The 16,207-nt window shown below is 45.1% G+C and overlaps 1 pseudogene; it reads right to left on the bottom strand.

The window, feature by feature from the left end:
• Window positions 1-10,886: 10,886 nt before the first annotated feature.
• On the bottom strand, window positions 10,887-11,005 carry LOC135051916 (5S ribosomal RNA; annotated as a pseudogene).
• Window positions 11,006-16,207: the final 5,202 nt, after the last annotated feature.

Here is a 16,207-nt window from a genome sequence, read left to right as displayed (position 1 = left end):
ATACGTGGCTGGAGAGGTTATGGATACCTTTTGGGGCTGCCGGTTCTATTCGAGATTTCTTCTTTTGAACAGGTTCTTTCCTCCTACCCCCACGGCGTCCTCTTCTTCTTCGAACCTTCTTTTCCGTGGGGATGTATTGGTGGTTTTCCATTTTTCTGTGGTCCTTGTCATACCTCTGGGATGGTGAGCAGTACTTGGTGATAAAAAAGGCTCCTCTGTGTTGGAGTCCAATCTCTGTAATGTCGAGAATCGATTGGTGGTTCTGATAGGGTTCAAGGGTTTTCCCCTTGTAGTGGTCTGCGGGTACCTCTGTTTTCTGGGGATGGATTGCCAGTAGTCCTTATTTCCTTTTGGCTCCTGTCGTTCTCCTCTGTTGAACCTACCCCAATTTTTCACCATATTGTTCTCATAGTCCTGTCTGTCTCTAGTAAACTTCTTTTCTTTGTTCTTGATCACTTCTTCCTCTATACGTTCTAGTTTCTTATTACACATACAGTATATATATATATATATATATATACACTATCTAATATCTAATATGAAATATACAGCATACAGTATATATATATATATATATATATATACAGTATATATATATATATATATATATATATATATATATATATATACATACACAGTATAGATATATATAGATATATATACATACATATATATATATATATATATATATATTGCAAGTTTAGGAGTGCACTCACCAGTCCATGTATAGAAACATCAATTCTTTATTGTAGCATGGATATAAAAATCATACTGACGTTTCGGTCCCCCCTGGGACCTTTGTCAAGGTTCGTACACAAAATGGTATAACAAAATGGTATCAATTCACTGTGACTAATTTAAAAAAGGGGAAATTGCCAGCTCATGCCAAATGGGAAAAAGGATTTATCTAGAATCCTTCACGAAAATGAATGGGACTCTATCTCATATAATTGATTTAAGATGTGCTCCTCGGTACTAGTACTGTGCACCTCGATACTGGTATGGTACGGCTCTGCCAGTGCGAGGGACAGATGCAGGCTCCAAAAGGTGGTCAGAACTACCGAGAAGATCATTGGGGCCGACCTTCCCTCAGTCCAGGACCTGTACCTGTGCAGAGCTAAAAAGCAGGCAACGAAGATAGTAAAGGACCAGCCACAGCCCGGCCACAGCGGGTGGTCTTCAGGTTGCCGGCGGCAGGGCTCCCGCCGACCACCATACCGACTGCCGGCATACCGACAGTTTTTCTCCCTCTTGGGGGTCCACGACCCCCTGGAGGGAGAATAGATAGTGTGGCGTGTGTAGCGTGCCACCGTGCCCGCAAGGGGCTCATTTGCACTCGCCCAGCTGTCGGTATGCCGGTGGTCGGGATTCCGGCGCCGGTATGCTTGCCGCCGGGAGCCCGATCAGCATGTATAACTTGCTTCCTTCAGGCAGGCGTTACAGGACCGTCCCTGCCGTGTCCACCTGAAGCCTCAAAAGTTTCTTTCCCCAAGTGGTCCGCCTGCTGAACTCCTGAACATTGACTGACTAGACGTACATGTAACTCACTTGTGTCCCTATACCTATCTGTATGACTTTACTTGCCCCCCCACCTGCTTATCTGTTACCTACTTGGCTGTTGTATAGCGAACCGAAGACAAATTCCTAGTATACACAAGTATACCTGGCCAATAAAGCTGATTCTTATTTTAATTCTGATTCTGATGTCTAAATGTTTGGGCCAGCCCGAGATGTTTTATAAACTTTCCCAGAATGCATACTTCACACCAGAGCGGCAACACAGTATATGGAATCTCCACTTCCCAGTATTGCTGGAGGGACTGTGACTGTGTAGGGAGTATCTATGATGTTTTTTGGGATTGCCCAGTAATCCGTCCACTCTGGTCTGAGGTGTTTTCTCTTATAGAAGATGTATTACTGGTGACAGTTCCTGCCGACCCTGTAATGGCGCTATTTCATTATTCTATGCAGCAACTTCTTGGCGGTGATGCCTATCTGTTAGGGCACATCCTGATATCTACTAAGGCAGCTATAGCACAACTATGGAAATCAGCTTCCATGCCATGTATAAAGCATATTGTGACTACAATCCACAAACATTATCTGTTTGAAACAGACGCTTGTACTTCTTCCTCTGCCTATCTTATACACATGCAGGGTCGGATTAAGCCTTGGAGGTGCCTGGGGCACTTAAGACGATGGAAGGTGGGGAATGTATTTTAAATTGTGCATACCTCCCAACATGTCCCATTCCAGGAGGTACAAAATGCTCTCTACCTTGACTTTCCACTTAATACATATATGATTGGCGTCACCTGTGTTGAACTATTTAATTGAGAAGAAATTTACTTCAACACAGGTGATTGCAGTCATAAATTAAGAAGGAAGTCCGGGTATAGAGTATTTTGTCCTTCCTGGAATGGGTCATGGTGGGAGGTATAGATTGTGCATATTAAATTTAAACCAATGGTGTATATTAGTTTTAACTAATAGTTTAACAATGCCTGGGTACTGTTTATAGCTCTACCTAATTAAAAGACAACAATTTTATAAACTTTTCTTGTAGTGGAACAAAGACAACTTAACCTTAAAATACAAATAGAAAAATAAAATAATTTATCTTGTCCCATGCAAGAATAGCAGCAGCCTCTGTACTACTTACACACTGGGACAGGAGTCAGGAGGACTCCCTGTGTGTGTCTCTATCTCTAGACCCAAATGGTTTAGTTGCATAACAGTTTACACAGGACTCAGACACCCAGGTAGGGAGGAGGAGAATCTGGGATCCCTGTGTCACTTACAGCTCTCTCCACCCTTCTATCTCTCTTCTGGTCAGAAAGCTCCATCAGTAGCTCATGAAACATGATATTCCTGTTTCTTTGCCTGCACTCCATACTGCCATGCTCGCATTCTGGCTGCTGGTCCTGCTGCTGCTTAAGAGGGAAAGCTAGTGATGTCAGTGTGCTCTGGCCGGGGGGGGGGGGGGGGGGCGACAAAGGGGGGCCCGGGGTACAGTATGCCCTGCATCCCCCCTTAACCTGACTATGTACACATGAAGTGGTTCAAGTGGAGAGAATACCAGGAGAGAAGGGGTCAGTCCACTATATATACAGTGACCCTGTGGATCTGACAGTTTTACACTCACCAGGAGACAGTTATGTCCCATAACTTGCCCTAACCCCACTATATTGTACTATCGTTAATTGACATGCATGGTGTACTGTCTATGTTTGTTCCCTTGTCTTCCCCTGTTTGTCTTTGTTTAGCTCACTTGTTCCCCGCCCCCTTAATTGATTACTTGATTAATGGATGGTTCAATTTTATGTACTGTACAATGCGATATGTTGATGTCTCTGTACCTATAACCCTGTGAAATTTGACTGTACCATTGCTTGTATTCTGCTTCTAAATTATGCTATGTTTCTGTTTTCATTAATAAAAATATATTATTATTTTTTAAAAATAATAAGTACGGTAAGTTAATTGTTGGTGACAGTGAGAATTATATTATACTAGGTCATAGAGACAACTGAGAAAACAGACAGTAAACACTGTGAGAACACAACTTAGGTTGAGGAGAACATATGTGAAGGAGATAGGTCTTGCAAACGCTAGAAGGGGAAATCTAAAATAGCTTGGGAAGAGAGCTAGAGAATCATAACACACACAGTAACATATGGTCAGCAAGCTTGCACTACTGGTGGAATGTCAACTCTTCACAGGTGCCATCACTTTCAAATGACACTTTAGAAAATGACTAACATTTGATGCAGAATCATGCAGTACTCCATCTGCACCTACCATAGAGCAAGGGTGGAAGCCATATGACCTCAATGTGCCATCTTCCCATGGGGATTAAAGCATGCCTGAAGTATGCAGATTTTATGGGCATGCAGCGCCTGTTTGTTACCTCGTGCATGAGAGGATGTTTACATTCTGTTATTTACAACTGCACCCATAATAGCACCATTTTGTAGGTTTGTGGGTCTAGATCAGGAGAATTCAACATGCAGTTTGTGCAGACAGCAACTACCCAGCTAGAGGGACAGTTTTGAATCGGCTGTAAGGCAGGGTAAAATAGTCAAGTGGTAGAGCTAGAGAATGGTTTCACCAGCAGTTGTGAGACAAGAGAGACAGCCCTGAGCAGTGTTTATAACCCTATTATATAAGCACTGTGCAGGATTGAGGAGACTATGGATTTCTATTCATGTTACTAATTGAAAGTAAACTAATGAGCTGGAGAGTGAAGAATGTTTTATAACTATAGATCCTTCATTCATGTAGAGAAAATAGCCTGGCACTCATTAATATACCTTGCATTGAGATACCTTACTGAACCTGCAGGTGCAAGGTACCTATTCACATCCACCAAAAGCAGCTAGAGTGGTGAGAAGAATCTGAGCTAGTACCCAGTTTAAGTAGGGTTACAGTAATGGATGCTTGGAGAGATGTAGCTACAGTACACCGCCGCCAGTGAACAAGGGGCTACAATAAATACATTGCAGAATACCCTACCAAAGGATCATGTCAAAAAAGTGAAAAATATTTTTTTTACATAAAGGTGCAAAATGAGGTCTAGTTATCATTCACAAATCCATGCGCTAGGCATAAAAACAGAAGCACTTGTAAAATAAAATGTCTCATGTCATTGCACGTCCTTGTAATAGTACACAATAGTCTGAGCTACTGTAGGCAAGTTATTCCCTTACCAGAAGTCCAAGCTCTGAGATTGAAGCACAGAGCTCTATCTAATTTGCAATCATTTTAATTGATTTATAGCTCCATAATTTATATACGTAAACCGGTGAACATGACGAGTTTGGTGATGGGTCCAATTCACGAGACATTTTATACCAAACAAAGCACCATACTAAACTGTGGCATTATTAACTTCCTAATGTGTGTGTGTGTGTGTGTGTGTATATATATATATATATATATATATATATATATATATGTGACCTAGGCGCTGTTCCAGAGCTTAGGTCACATGCGCAGATCTCCAGGAAAATGGCGCGTGGCCATTTTCCCAGTGATTTTCCTACTGCGAATGCGCAAAACACCGGCGCCATTTTCCCAGTGATTTCTGCAGCACTGCTGATGTGTCTAGGGACTTCGGAAGGTGAGTATTAAACATAATGGGTGCAGGGTGTGCGCACACACTGCACTCATTATAGATACGCCAGTGATACAGAGTACAGAACAGGGTCAGATATGGGTGAGACATATTAATAATCTCCTATATAATAGCCCAGATCTGTGACTTTGTGACTCATTTGCTAACGCTGGGTGGAGTCACAACACTGGGCGGAGTTAGTCAAATGAGTCACAGATCTGGGCAAATCTATAGGAGACTAGGAGCAGAAGCAGATGGTATGGGCATGGCACAGGCAGGGGTGCATACCTCCCAGCTTTCTTCAGGCAGGAGGGACACACAGGCAGCGAAAAGGGGCGTGACCAACGAAAAGGGGAGTGGCTTCACGGGAGGGCCCCCGTTTTCGTCAGTGAGGGGGCATGCCCAGCGCTCTGTGAGCTGCTGGCATGCCCCCAGGGGCGGATTATGAGTCTGGGGGGCCCAGGGCACTTGAGACGGGGGGCCCTATCTCATTGCTGTGACTGCTGGGGGTTTGGGGCGTGGCCCAATCGCGGGACGCGTGGCCACGCCCCCTTATGCAAATTCCGGATAGATTTTATTTATTTATTTTTATGGGATTTTGGCCCCTCAGCTAGGGGTAAATCCAGAGGGGCTGGTCACTCCCCCCTACACACCCGCACAGGCAGAAGAAAGCAGGGAGGCTGCTGCCTCCCTGCACCACCACAGACCTGCCAACACGCAGCAGAGTGTGCTGACTGTAGCACAATGCTGCTGCTACTGGCAGGACGGGGAGCTTCAGAGCTGGGACAGAGCTACTCCAGCCGGGGGGGCCCCTAAAACTGTGGGGCCCACGGTACATACCCCCTGCCCCCCCCTTAATCCGGCTCTGCTGCCGGAACCCCCCCTTAATCCGTACCCCCTGATGCCCCCTCTCCCACTGTCTCCACTAAATAGACGCTGCGTCTATTCACCGCAGCTCTGCTAAGCAGAACAGCGAGTTCAGGAGCTTCCCAACTGCCCCCCCCCCCCACCGGGGGACACTGCGGCCCACGGGTGGGACAGCGGGACAGACCCCAAAAAATGGGACTGTCCCGCGAAAATCAGGAAAGTTGGGAGGTATGGGGGTGTGTGAGGGGGTATGCCATACAGACAGATTGGGCACCGGCTCACTATGTGCTTGACCCCCCACATCAGCATACTCAGCAGGGGCTCTCTGGCGCGGAGGAGCATCACTTTCTGGCACAATCCACGCTTCTTAGCTGCAGTTTTGTGGGGCACCTGCCGCTGTGCAGGTTCCGTACTGCCTCTGTTATCTCCAGCCCTGGCAACCCCACCGCTAGCTGCAGCGCTGCCACCCGCAGTGAGGTGTGCCCAGCTCCTTCACACACTTTAGCCGGCGGGTAGCGCTGCAGAAGTCAGCGCTGCTTGCAGGCTCCGACCCCCTCCTCCCTCCAGCCGCAGTGTCTCCTGGGAGCTAACCAGTCACTCCCAGTCTCCCCTTTCCACAGTGCCCGGCAGCCGCGAGGTCCGCGCCGCGTGCATGCTATGACCCCCTCCTCCCTCCAGCCGCAGCTTCTCCATGGGGATAACCAGTCACTCCCAGTCTCCCCTTACCACAGTGCCCGGCAGCTGCGCGAGGTCTGCGGTGTGTGACTGAGGAGGGGCGGAGGGATGCGGACGAGCAGAGGAAGCAGGACTCCAGCCTGAGAGAGTCAGCCATGCCAAGTCTCCACCAGCAGCAGATCCCAACAGGTTGGAGTGGAACAGCAGCAACCAGCAGCAGTGACTCCGGTAAGACACATCTGTCTGTCACCACTGTTCTGTCCCTAATACCAATCTCTCCCGTGCCCTGTGTTCTGTCATGTCCCTGTCACCCCTGGCCTTGCCCTGTCATCCTTATCCTGGCCCTTTCACCCTTATCCTGGCCCTGTTACCCCTATCCTGGCCCTGTCACCCCTGTGCTTGCCCTGTCAACCCTATACTGGCCCTGTCACCCCTGTCCTGGTCCTGCCGCCCCTACCCGGGCCATGTCACCCCTATCATGTCCCTGTAATTTCTGTCCTGGCCCCGTCGCCCCTGTCCTGGCCCCGTCACCCATGTCCTTGCCCCGTCACCCCTGTCCTGGCCCCATCACCCCTGTTCTGACCCTGTCACCCCTCACCTGGCCCTGTCACCCCTGTCCTGGCCCTGTCACCCCTGTTCTGACCCTGTCACCCCTGTCCTGGCCCTGTTACTGCATACCCTCCAACTACCTTTTTGGCAGGTACAGTACCTGCAGCGCCTCCAGACCCCTCCCGAATGCACCACACCTCCGTACCTTTCCCTCCACCACATGCGGCACTCCACCCCTCCCCCACACGCTGTGCCTCCAGACCCCCTACATCACCCGCGGCTCCCACTCCCCCACCCCTCCACCACCCACAGCACCTCCAGGCCCCCTCCACCATCCACCCCCCATATATGTCTCCCCCCACACCTGCCCCCCCTCCACCCACAGCATCTGCAGACACCCTCCTCAATCCGTGGTCCCCCCTCACCCACCCCTCCCCCACCCACGGCACCCCAACACCTGCCCCTCCACCACCTGCAGCGCCTCGAGACCCCCTTCCCCATCCACCGCACCACCTGTACCTGCCCCTCCCCCACCCATGGTGCCTCCGGACCCCCTACCCCACCCCCGGCATCCCCACCCCTTCCCATCCCACAGCACCTCTGGAACCCTTCACCCATTCGCAACATCCCCGCACCTGTCCCTCTCCCACCCATGGCACCCCTGCCCCTCCCCCACCTGCAGTGCCTCCGGACCCCTCCCCCATCTGCAGCCCCCACTCCTCTGCCCCTCCCCCATCCGCAGCACCTCCCGACCCTTCCCCATCAGGGCCCCTCCCGCTTCTGCCCCCCCTCCACCCGCAGCATCTACAGACACCCTCCCCCATCCCCAGTCCCCCCCGCACCCGCTACATTCTGTACATCATGCCCTGCAGGTGCTGTTCACGCTGTCGCAAGGGGCTGCGCCTCCTTCACCATCGCACGCACTTTAATTGTGCAATATTTAACCACTTACAAAGGAATGCAGGTAATACTCCATATAATACAAATATTGAACCCCAGAAAGGCATGCAAGGGTTAAGGGGGCGTAGCCCCTTGCGACGATGTGAAGAGCGCCCGTAGGGCGCGATGAAGCACCTAGTAATCAGTAATTGCAGCATGACAAATTATTACTAATTTATATTTTTAATTAAAAAAAAATATTTTACAGGCAAATCTGAGCCTTTCTATGATCTAAAAGTTATGCAATGCAATTATTTGATAGGTAAAAACTGAAATGTCAAAGGCAGCAGAACACTCTGTAATTGTATTTAATATCACCATGTATTCAGCTCTAATAGTGCCCAAATCTCTAACAAAGACATTTTGTCTGGAATATATAATTCATAGTATTCTCATTTGGTGTCCTGCAACCCAGCTGTAGTTAGAGATTACTTGACATTTTCTATTTGTTATATAAAATGTATCCAAATGGAAATTAAAATGTGCTGTAGGTCATTTAATTGGAAAATGACATAACCACAATGACATAACCATTTGTTGTAAATTGTAACACAATGCACTAGCTGTGTGCGTTGGTTCTGTTCTATCATACTCCTTGGTAGAGGTAGACAATACAGCGAATTGTCTGTGTAACGGTGACCTGGCATTGGAATTATGGTGTGGGCACTTTGTACCATTTAACTTGCACTTGAGACTTTTGTAGAGCTGAATGTCTAGGAGATGACATCAGAGAAATGTTATAGAAAGCATGCCTCCATAGTTTAACAGGGGAAAGAGTATAATAAAAAAAGTATACTAAAACAATTATTGATCAAAACACAAAAGCAAGAACAGAAACACTTTCAGATATTAATAGGTCCTGGGAAAAGGTAATTCTAAATGGCCCATATCCTGGTCTCACACAGGCACTGTACTTGATCTGTAGCTAATTTGGTTGTGAAGGTGGACCCAGGCAAATATATATATTCAAAGAAATGGCAACTAGTCAGAGATGAAGAGACAGAAAAAATAAATAAGTAAATAATTATATATATATAGCCAGTGCCAGATTAAGGTCCACATGGGCCTGGAGCTAAAATTTATGAAGGGCCTATTGTGTGCCTTGGAAGGAGGTGTGACAAGCGCTGTGGTGGTGTGACTAGTGATGTGACCAGTTTGATGTGGGTGTGGTCTAAATAGGGGGTGTGACCTGTGCCATGAGTGTGGCTATCACCATGGAGGTCATAGCTAGTGCCTACCTTCAACCACTTAATAGTTAACTATAACAAGAAAAACTTTGTGACCACCATATAATACAGGGAGCATCACAGTGACCGCCATATAATACAGAGAGCTGTATCAAAATGCAACGGTGGAAAGGGGAGCAATGATGGGGCAAAACAGAGCAGATGTGGAAAGATTAGAAAAGATGTGGCAATACAGATCAGACAGGTAACTGAGGGCAAAGCAAGGGGCAATCGGGCACTGGTCAAATTAATTGAGTTATAAGTGAAAAAACAAAAATGGATGATTATAACCCTGGGAAGAAAATGTACCAGATATAGTCCTAATTGGTGGTGCGCCCAGAGCCAGAAAGTACATGTACTCAAGGAGGGAGAGAGAGAAGGCTCTTGTGTGGGTACACTCTTATACAGTAAAGGAAGATTTCTGAAATGTGTAAAGAAAGATATTTAAAACATCATTTTTATTTTATAAAATTAAAAATACAATTACCCAAACATGTGATCCAAAGGATAATAAAGAGAAATATGAAAAAATGTTAAAATGTTCTGGTCTATTTTTCACAAGAAGTGATTAGAAAGGTTGTAGACACATGGTTGTCTTACACCCATTTCCCCTGACCAGTACAGAAATTCTGTATTGATGGGACCAAGGAATGGTCAAAGTAGTGATAGGTATGTCCAAATAGGACCATTTAAATTAGGTCAATACCATACACTTTGCAGTGGCGGATCTTGCCACGGGCAAGCAGTACTTTTGCCCGAGGCGCCGCCTTCTGGAGGGCGCCGGCGCCATCCGGAGGGCGCCGCACCCTGGCAAGATCCACCACTGTGCCCCCCGCTGTTCCCGCCGCTGGTCCCCCGCTTTGAAGGGAACCAGACGCTACGCGTCTAGTTTCCCTTCAAGGAGAGGACCTGTGCTGTGCGGTGCGCGATGACGTCATCGCGCACCGCACAGCAAAGGTCCTCTCCATGAAGAGAAACTAGATGCTATGTATCTAGTTTCTCTTCATGGAGAGGACCTTTGCTGTGTGGTGCGCGATGACGTCATCGCGCACCGCACAGCATAGTGGCACAGACACTAGGGGTCATAATTGACCTCTAGTGTCTATGCTGTGCTATGGGAGAGACGTAACGACGTCTCTCCCATAGATCCGAGGACTGGAGAAGAGCGGCGGAGGAGGAGGTCTGGAATCAGGAGCGGGGATTGTAAGTATACTTTTTTTTTTCTTCTTCCAGCTGCGCTACAGGGGCACAAATGGGTGCGTAACTGACCACGCCCCCATATGAAGCCACGCCCCTGTTTTTGCCCAGGGCGCCACAAGGGCAAGAACCGGCCCTGACACTTTGCTGGTCACCAGTGGTAAAGATAGACACACAAATAATGACTGATAATAAATCTGTTGATATGGCCTGAACGCTAATATACAGTATAAGAGAACCAATAGATGAAAGAAGAAAAATCAGTGGTGATGCTGCTGTTGGCATCACATTTCACATAAGGGAGGAAAGTAATTCCTACTCTACAACACCGGGTATTCACAGGAAGTCTCCTCTTCAGGTAATAACCCAGCCCAACGCCGTTTGGCTTCCAAGATCGGACGAGATCGGGCATTGGCAGCGTGGTATGATAGTAGAGAAGATATGTGATCTGTATACCAATGAGAGTGCACCTATATAAGAAATTAGTAGAGGAGTATAGATATTTTGAAGAGAATAAAATAAAAGTGTGTGGATCTGCTTTCCACGTTAGGCACGGCGCAACAAACCCCACATCCATGGTATTGTGCACCCTGGTTCGCAGATGAGAGTCCACAGAAAAATAGTAAGCAAGAAGAGAGAAGAAAGAAAATACTAATATCTTCTTACTGAATATATAATAAATCAATACAATGGAAATACTGCATTGAACGTCAAGACAATTATAGATAATATATAAGTCAACATAAATGATCTTATACTTCTGACACCAAGTGCAATTTTAAGCACAAAAATTAAGCATCAGGTGCTGATCTTCACAAGAAAAATGTGTAGTTGGTACAATACTGAATATTGTCCAAAGTAAGCTAAGAATAAATTCAAGTTGGATAACTGAAAACAACAATATTGTCAATTTGTAGGACAATGCTATAGGTCGTTATATATTAATTAGGGCAATGTATAAATATGTTAACCTCTAATTATAATTTAACAAATTACCTAGAAATTAGACAGTTTCAGCACAAAGATATCTGCCCAGGCGCATTTATATAGAGCATATAAATATATGTGCAATAGGTATAAGTGTGTTGAGGTAGTAAACTGCTATCTGTGAGATGCGTCCTCAGGACAGATACAGGCTTACGATACACAAAGCTGAGAAGTCAGGAGAAAGATGTGTGTCAGGGCGTCATATTGTGAGAAAAATGGTGCCAGCGGTCCCTCCGTGGAAGATGCGTTTTGGCGTTTGGGCTTGTTCACTTCCTGGTTCTGAGGGGCGGGTAAAAGTGAGGGGTTTAAAAGCCACTCCAATTAGGATGCAGACCAATCGCTGCTGACAATGTCAAAGCGGACGTATTGGGCGGAAGTAAGATTACTTCCGCTGTGACGCGTCCGTCTCAAGCGTCATCTAACCAATAAGGAATGTAGGCAGGGATATAAGCCGGGGATAGTGAATCATAATGTCAGAATCCATAAACGCCATCTTGGTATAGGGATTAAGGTGGCGAAGCTGAGAATAATGAGATATAGGTAGCGTAAAGTGGAGTTATTATAAGTAAGTAAACGGATAACATCACAGAAATTATAATAAGTAGGTGATTGGCATGAATAACGTCATATATCAAAGGAAGGCAGAGGCGTGGGCGGGGATAGAAACCAGAAATCCTGGTATAGGTCAGGATTAAGAATCATAAACCCCATCTTAGATTAGGGTTTTAAACCTGGCAAGACTATATAAAATATAAAATGAGGAGGTAGTAAAGGATATGAAGAATATAAATAGATAATACTCAAATTACTAGAAAAAGAATACAAATAAAATAAATACATTAAAAAGTTGGAGGCGATAAGCGCCATCATAAATTGGGGATGGAATAAACATGGGAGTGAATAAAGTGGTGAGAATGTGAAAAAAATTGTTGTGAAGGAATTGAATGAAAATGTCAATTGATTTCAAATAAACAGGGAGTGAAAGATGTGAGTGTCGCTCCAACTGTTAAAAGCATAAGTGACGCCCTAAAGGCTGAGGCCGATGTTAAAAGGATGGGAATAAAAAGGGGCATGGGTGAGTGAGGAGGCGAAAAGGTAAATTATGACTTATGGATTAGTAGTCGGAACATACTCACGGTTTTGTGACCATGGTTGTACTAAAAATTATATATAAAAACGTGACTGAGTCGGTGTAAAAAGAAGGAGTATGAGGAAGACAGGCTAACGTGTCGAGTGAAAGCTCAGAACTGAGTGTGGTGACCATATTGGAGGGTAAGGTGTACTTTAACTACAAGTGTAGAAAGAAATGGGTAGAGAATACCCATGGTGATATTTATCTGTGGGTGAGAAGAAGTGGAAGAAGAGGGGTTAGGAAAAAGGGATGGAAAGGGGGCGGATGTTAACTACTGTATTAGTCTGATATATATTGTATTGTTAGATTTATTAGGGGACTAAGAATAACTGCTGATGAGAATTTAAAGGGAAATGAAATTAAGGGACAATTGCTCAAATAAAACCCCCATAATTTATGTTCTCATTCAGGCCAAAGGGCCTGAGACTGCCAAGGCGGAAAATCAATTCGCTCTTTTTCTTATAGAGTTATTTGGTAATATACCCTCCTCGTATGCCCAAGTGAATGCGGTCTAAGCCGAAGACCTTCAATTCTTTGGTTGATCCTTTGTGGTGAAGATGAAAATGCCTGGCAACTGAGGTAAGTTGTTTCATGCATGCAAGGTCTTTAGATGCGTTACGAATATTGCCCAAGTGTTCCAGGACCCTCTCTTTGAGTTTGCGTGTAGTTATGCCAATGTATTTAATATTGCAACTGCAAGTTATGCAGTAAATCATGGCTTGAGTATTGCAGTTGAAAAAGTGTTGCAACGTTACTAATTGACCATACCTGTCTGTGACTGTATTTGTTTGTAATATCTGTGGGCATGACTTGCACTGTCCACAGGGAAAGGAGCCTGTTGTAGTTGGCTTCTTGGGTATGGATCTTGGTGGCTCCGGACTAAATGATCTTTAATGTTCTTGGATCTGCGCCAACTCATCTGCAACGGGGAACTCACAAAAGGAGATAGATCAGGGTCCAACTGCAGTATGGATAAATGTTTAGTTATAGCACTCTTTAACATTTTCTACTCGGAACAGAAAGTTCCTATGAATCTGATGGTGTCTTCCTGTTCCTGGACCTCTTTCTACTTCACAAAAAGTATATTTTCTCTCTTGATCACTGTTGTAGCTGAGTACGCTCGTTTGAGTGAACATTTGCTATAACCCCTGGCTAGGAGGCAGATGGTAAGTTACCAGCTTTTGGTTTTAAAAATATGATTCTCCGAACAATTACGTCTCAACCTGAGATACTCCCCTTTGGGGATATTCTCAATGGTTGGGGGGAAATGTGAGCTAGTTTGGAAAAGGAGACTGTTGCAGTCTCCTTTCAATATAATTCAGTTTCCAAGTAGCCCATATTGGATTTGTAAATGTTCAGGTCAAGAAAGGGAACCGTCTCAGAACTAATGGTGTGAGTCAGTGTGTTATTGAGATTATTAGTGTTAAGAAGTCTGATAAAGTCCATCAAAATACCTCTCTCTCTGTTCCAGATGATGAATATATCATCGATATATCTCAACCATAACGTCACATGGGTGGTATATTTCTCATTGATGGTATTGAAAATACAAAAGTGCTCCCACCATCCCAAAAAAAAGGTTTGCGTAGGTGGGTGCGCAAGCTGCGCCCATTGCTGTTCCCCGTACTTGCAAGAAAAACTGGTCCTGGAAAACAAAATAATTCTTGGAAAGGACAAAGTCAAGCAACCTCTGAAGGAAATCTGAAAAGTCTTTTTCACCTCCTTGATCCAGGTAGTACTTAACAGCTGTGAGTCCTTGATGATGATTGATGCTAGTGTAGAGTGCCTCTACATCTAGAGTTACCAAAAGAAAATTGCTATCAAAGTGTATATCATGAATCTTACGTAGCAGATCCGATGTGTCCTGTAAGTAAGAGGGTAAAGACTAAACAAATTTGCGAAGATGTAGGTCCAGAAACCGGCTAGGGTCCTGGAACACTTGGGCAATATTCGTAACGCATCTAAAGACCTTGCACGCATGAAACAACTTACCTTAGTTGCCAGGCATTTTCATATTCACCACAAAGGATCAACCAAAGAATTGAAGGTCTTCGGCTTAGACCGCATTCACTTGGGCATACGAGGAGGGGATATTACCAAGGAACTCTATAGGAAAGAGAGCGAATGGATTTTCCGCCTTGGCAGTCTCAGGCCCTTTGGCCTGAATGGGGACATAAATTATGGGGGTTTTCTTTGAGCAATTGTCCCTTAATTTAATTTCCCTTTAAATTCTCATCAGCAGTTATTCTTAGTCCCCTAATAAATATGACAATACAATATATATCAGAATAATACAGTAGTTAACATTTCCCCCCCCCCCCACCTTTCCATCCCTTTTTCCTAACCCCTCTTCTTCCACTTCTAATGTAGTCACCCATAGATAAATAACACCATGGGTATTCTCTACCCATTTCTTTCTACACTTGTAGTTAAAGTACACCTTACCCTCCAATATGGTCACCACACTCATTTCTGAGCTTTCACTCGTCACGTTAGCCTGTCTTCCTCATACTCCTTCTTTTTACACCGACTCAGTCACGTTTTTATATATAATTTTTTGTACAACCATGGTCACAAAACCGTGAGTATGTTCCCACTACTAATCCATAAATCATAATTTACCTTTTTGCCTCCTCACTCACCCATGCCCCTTTTTATTCCCATCCTTTTAACATCGGCCTCAGCCTTTAGGGCGTCACTTATGCTTTTAACAGTTGGAGCGACACTCACATCTTTCACTCCCTGTTTATTTGAAATCAATTGACATTTTCATTCAATTCCTTCACAACAATTTTTTTCACATTCTCACCACTTTATTCACTCCCATGTTTATTCCATCCCCAATTTATGATGGCGCTTATCGCCTCCAACTTTTTAATGTATTTATTTTATTTGTATTCTTTTTCTAGTAATTTGAGTATTATCTATTTATATTCTTCATATCCTTTACTACCTCCTCATTTTATATTTTATATAGTCTTGCCAGGTTTAAAGCCCTAATCTAAGATGGGGTTTATGATTCTTAATCCTGACCAGGATTTCCGGTTTCCATCCCCGCCCACGCCTCTGCCTTCCTTTGATATATGACGTTATTCATGCCAATCACCTACTTATTATAATTTCTGTGATGTTATCCGTTTACTTACTTATAATAACTCCACTTTACGCTACCTATATCTCATTATTCTCAGCTTCGCCACCTTAATCCCTATACCAAGATAGCATTTATGGATTCTGACATTATGATTCACTATCCCCGGCTTATATCCCCGCCTACGTTCCTTATTGGTTAGATGACGCTGCAGACGGACGCGTAACAGCGGAAGTAATCTTACTTCCGCCCACTACGTTCGCTTTGACATTGTCAGCAGCGATTCGTCTGCATCCTAATTGGAGTGGCTTTTAAACCCCTCATTTCCACCCGCCCCTCAGAACCAGGAAGTGAACAAGCCCATACGGGCAAAACACGTCTTCCACGGAGGGACCGCTGGCATCAGCTTTTTCACAATATGACGCCCT

This window comes from Pseudophryne corroboree, chromosome 2, assembly GCF_028390025.1.
Source record: "Pseudophryne corroboree isolate aPseCor3 chromosome 2, aPseCor3.hap2, whole genome shotgun sequence".
NCBI classification, from domain to species: Eukaryota; Metazoa; Chordata; class Amphibia; order Anura; family Myobatrachidae; genus Pseudophryne; species Pseudophryne corroboree.
Note: the sequence above shows the minus strand (reverse complement) of the source record. Positions and strands in the feature narration are given on the sequence as shown.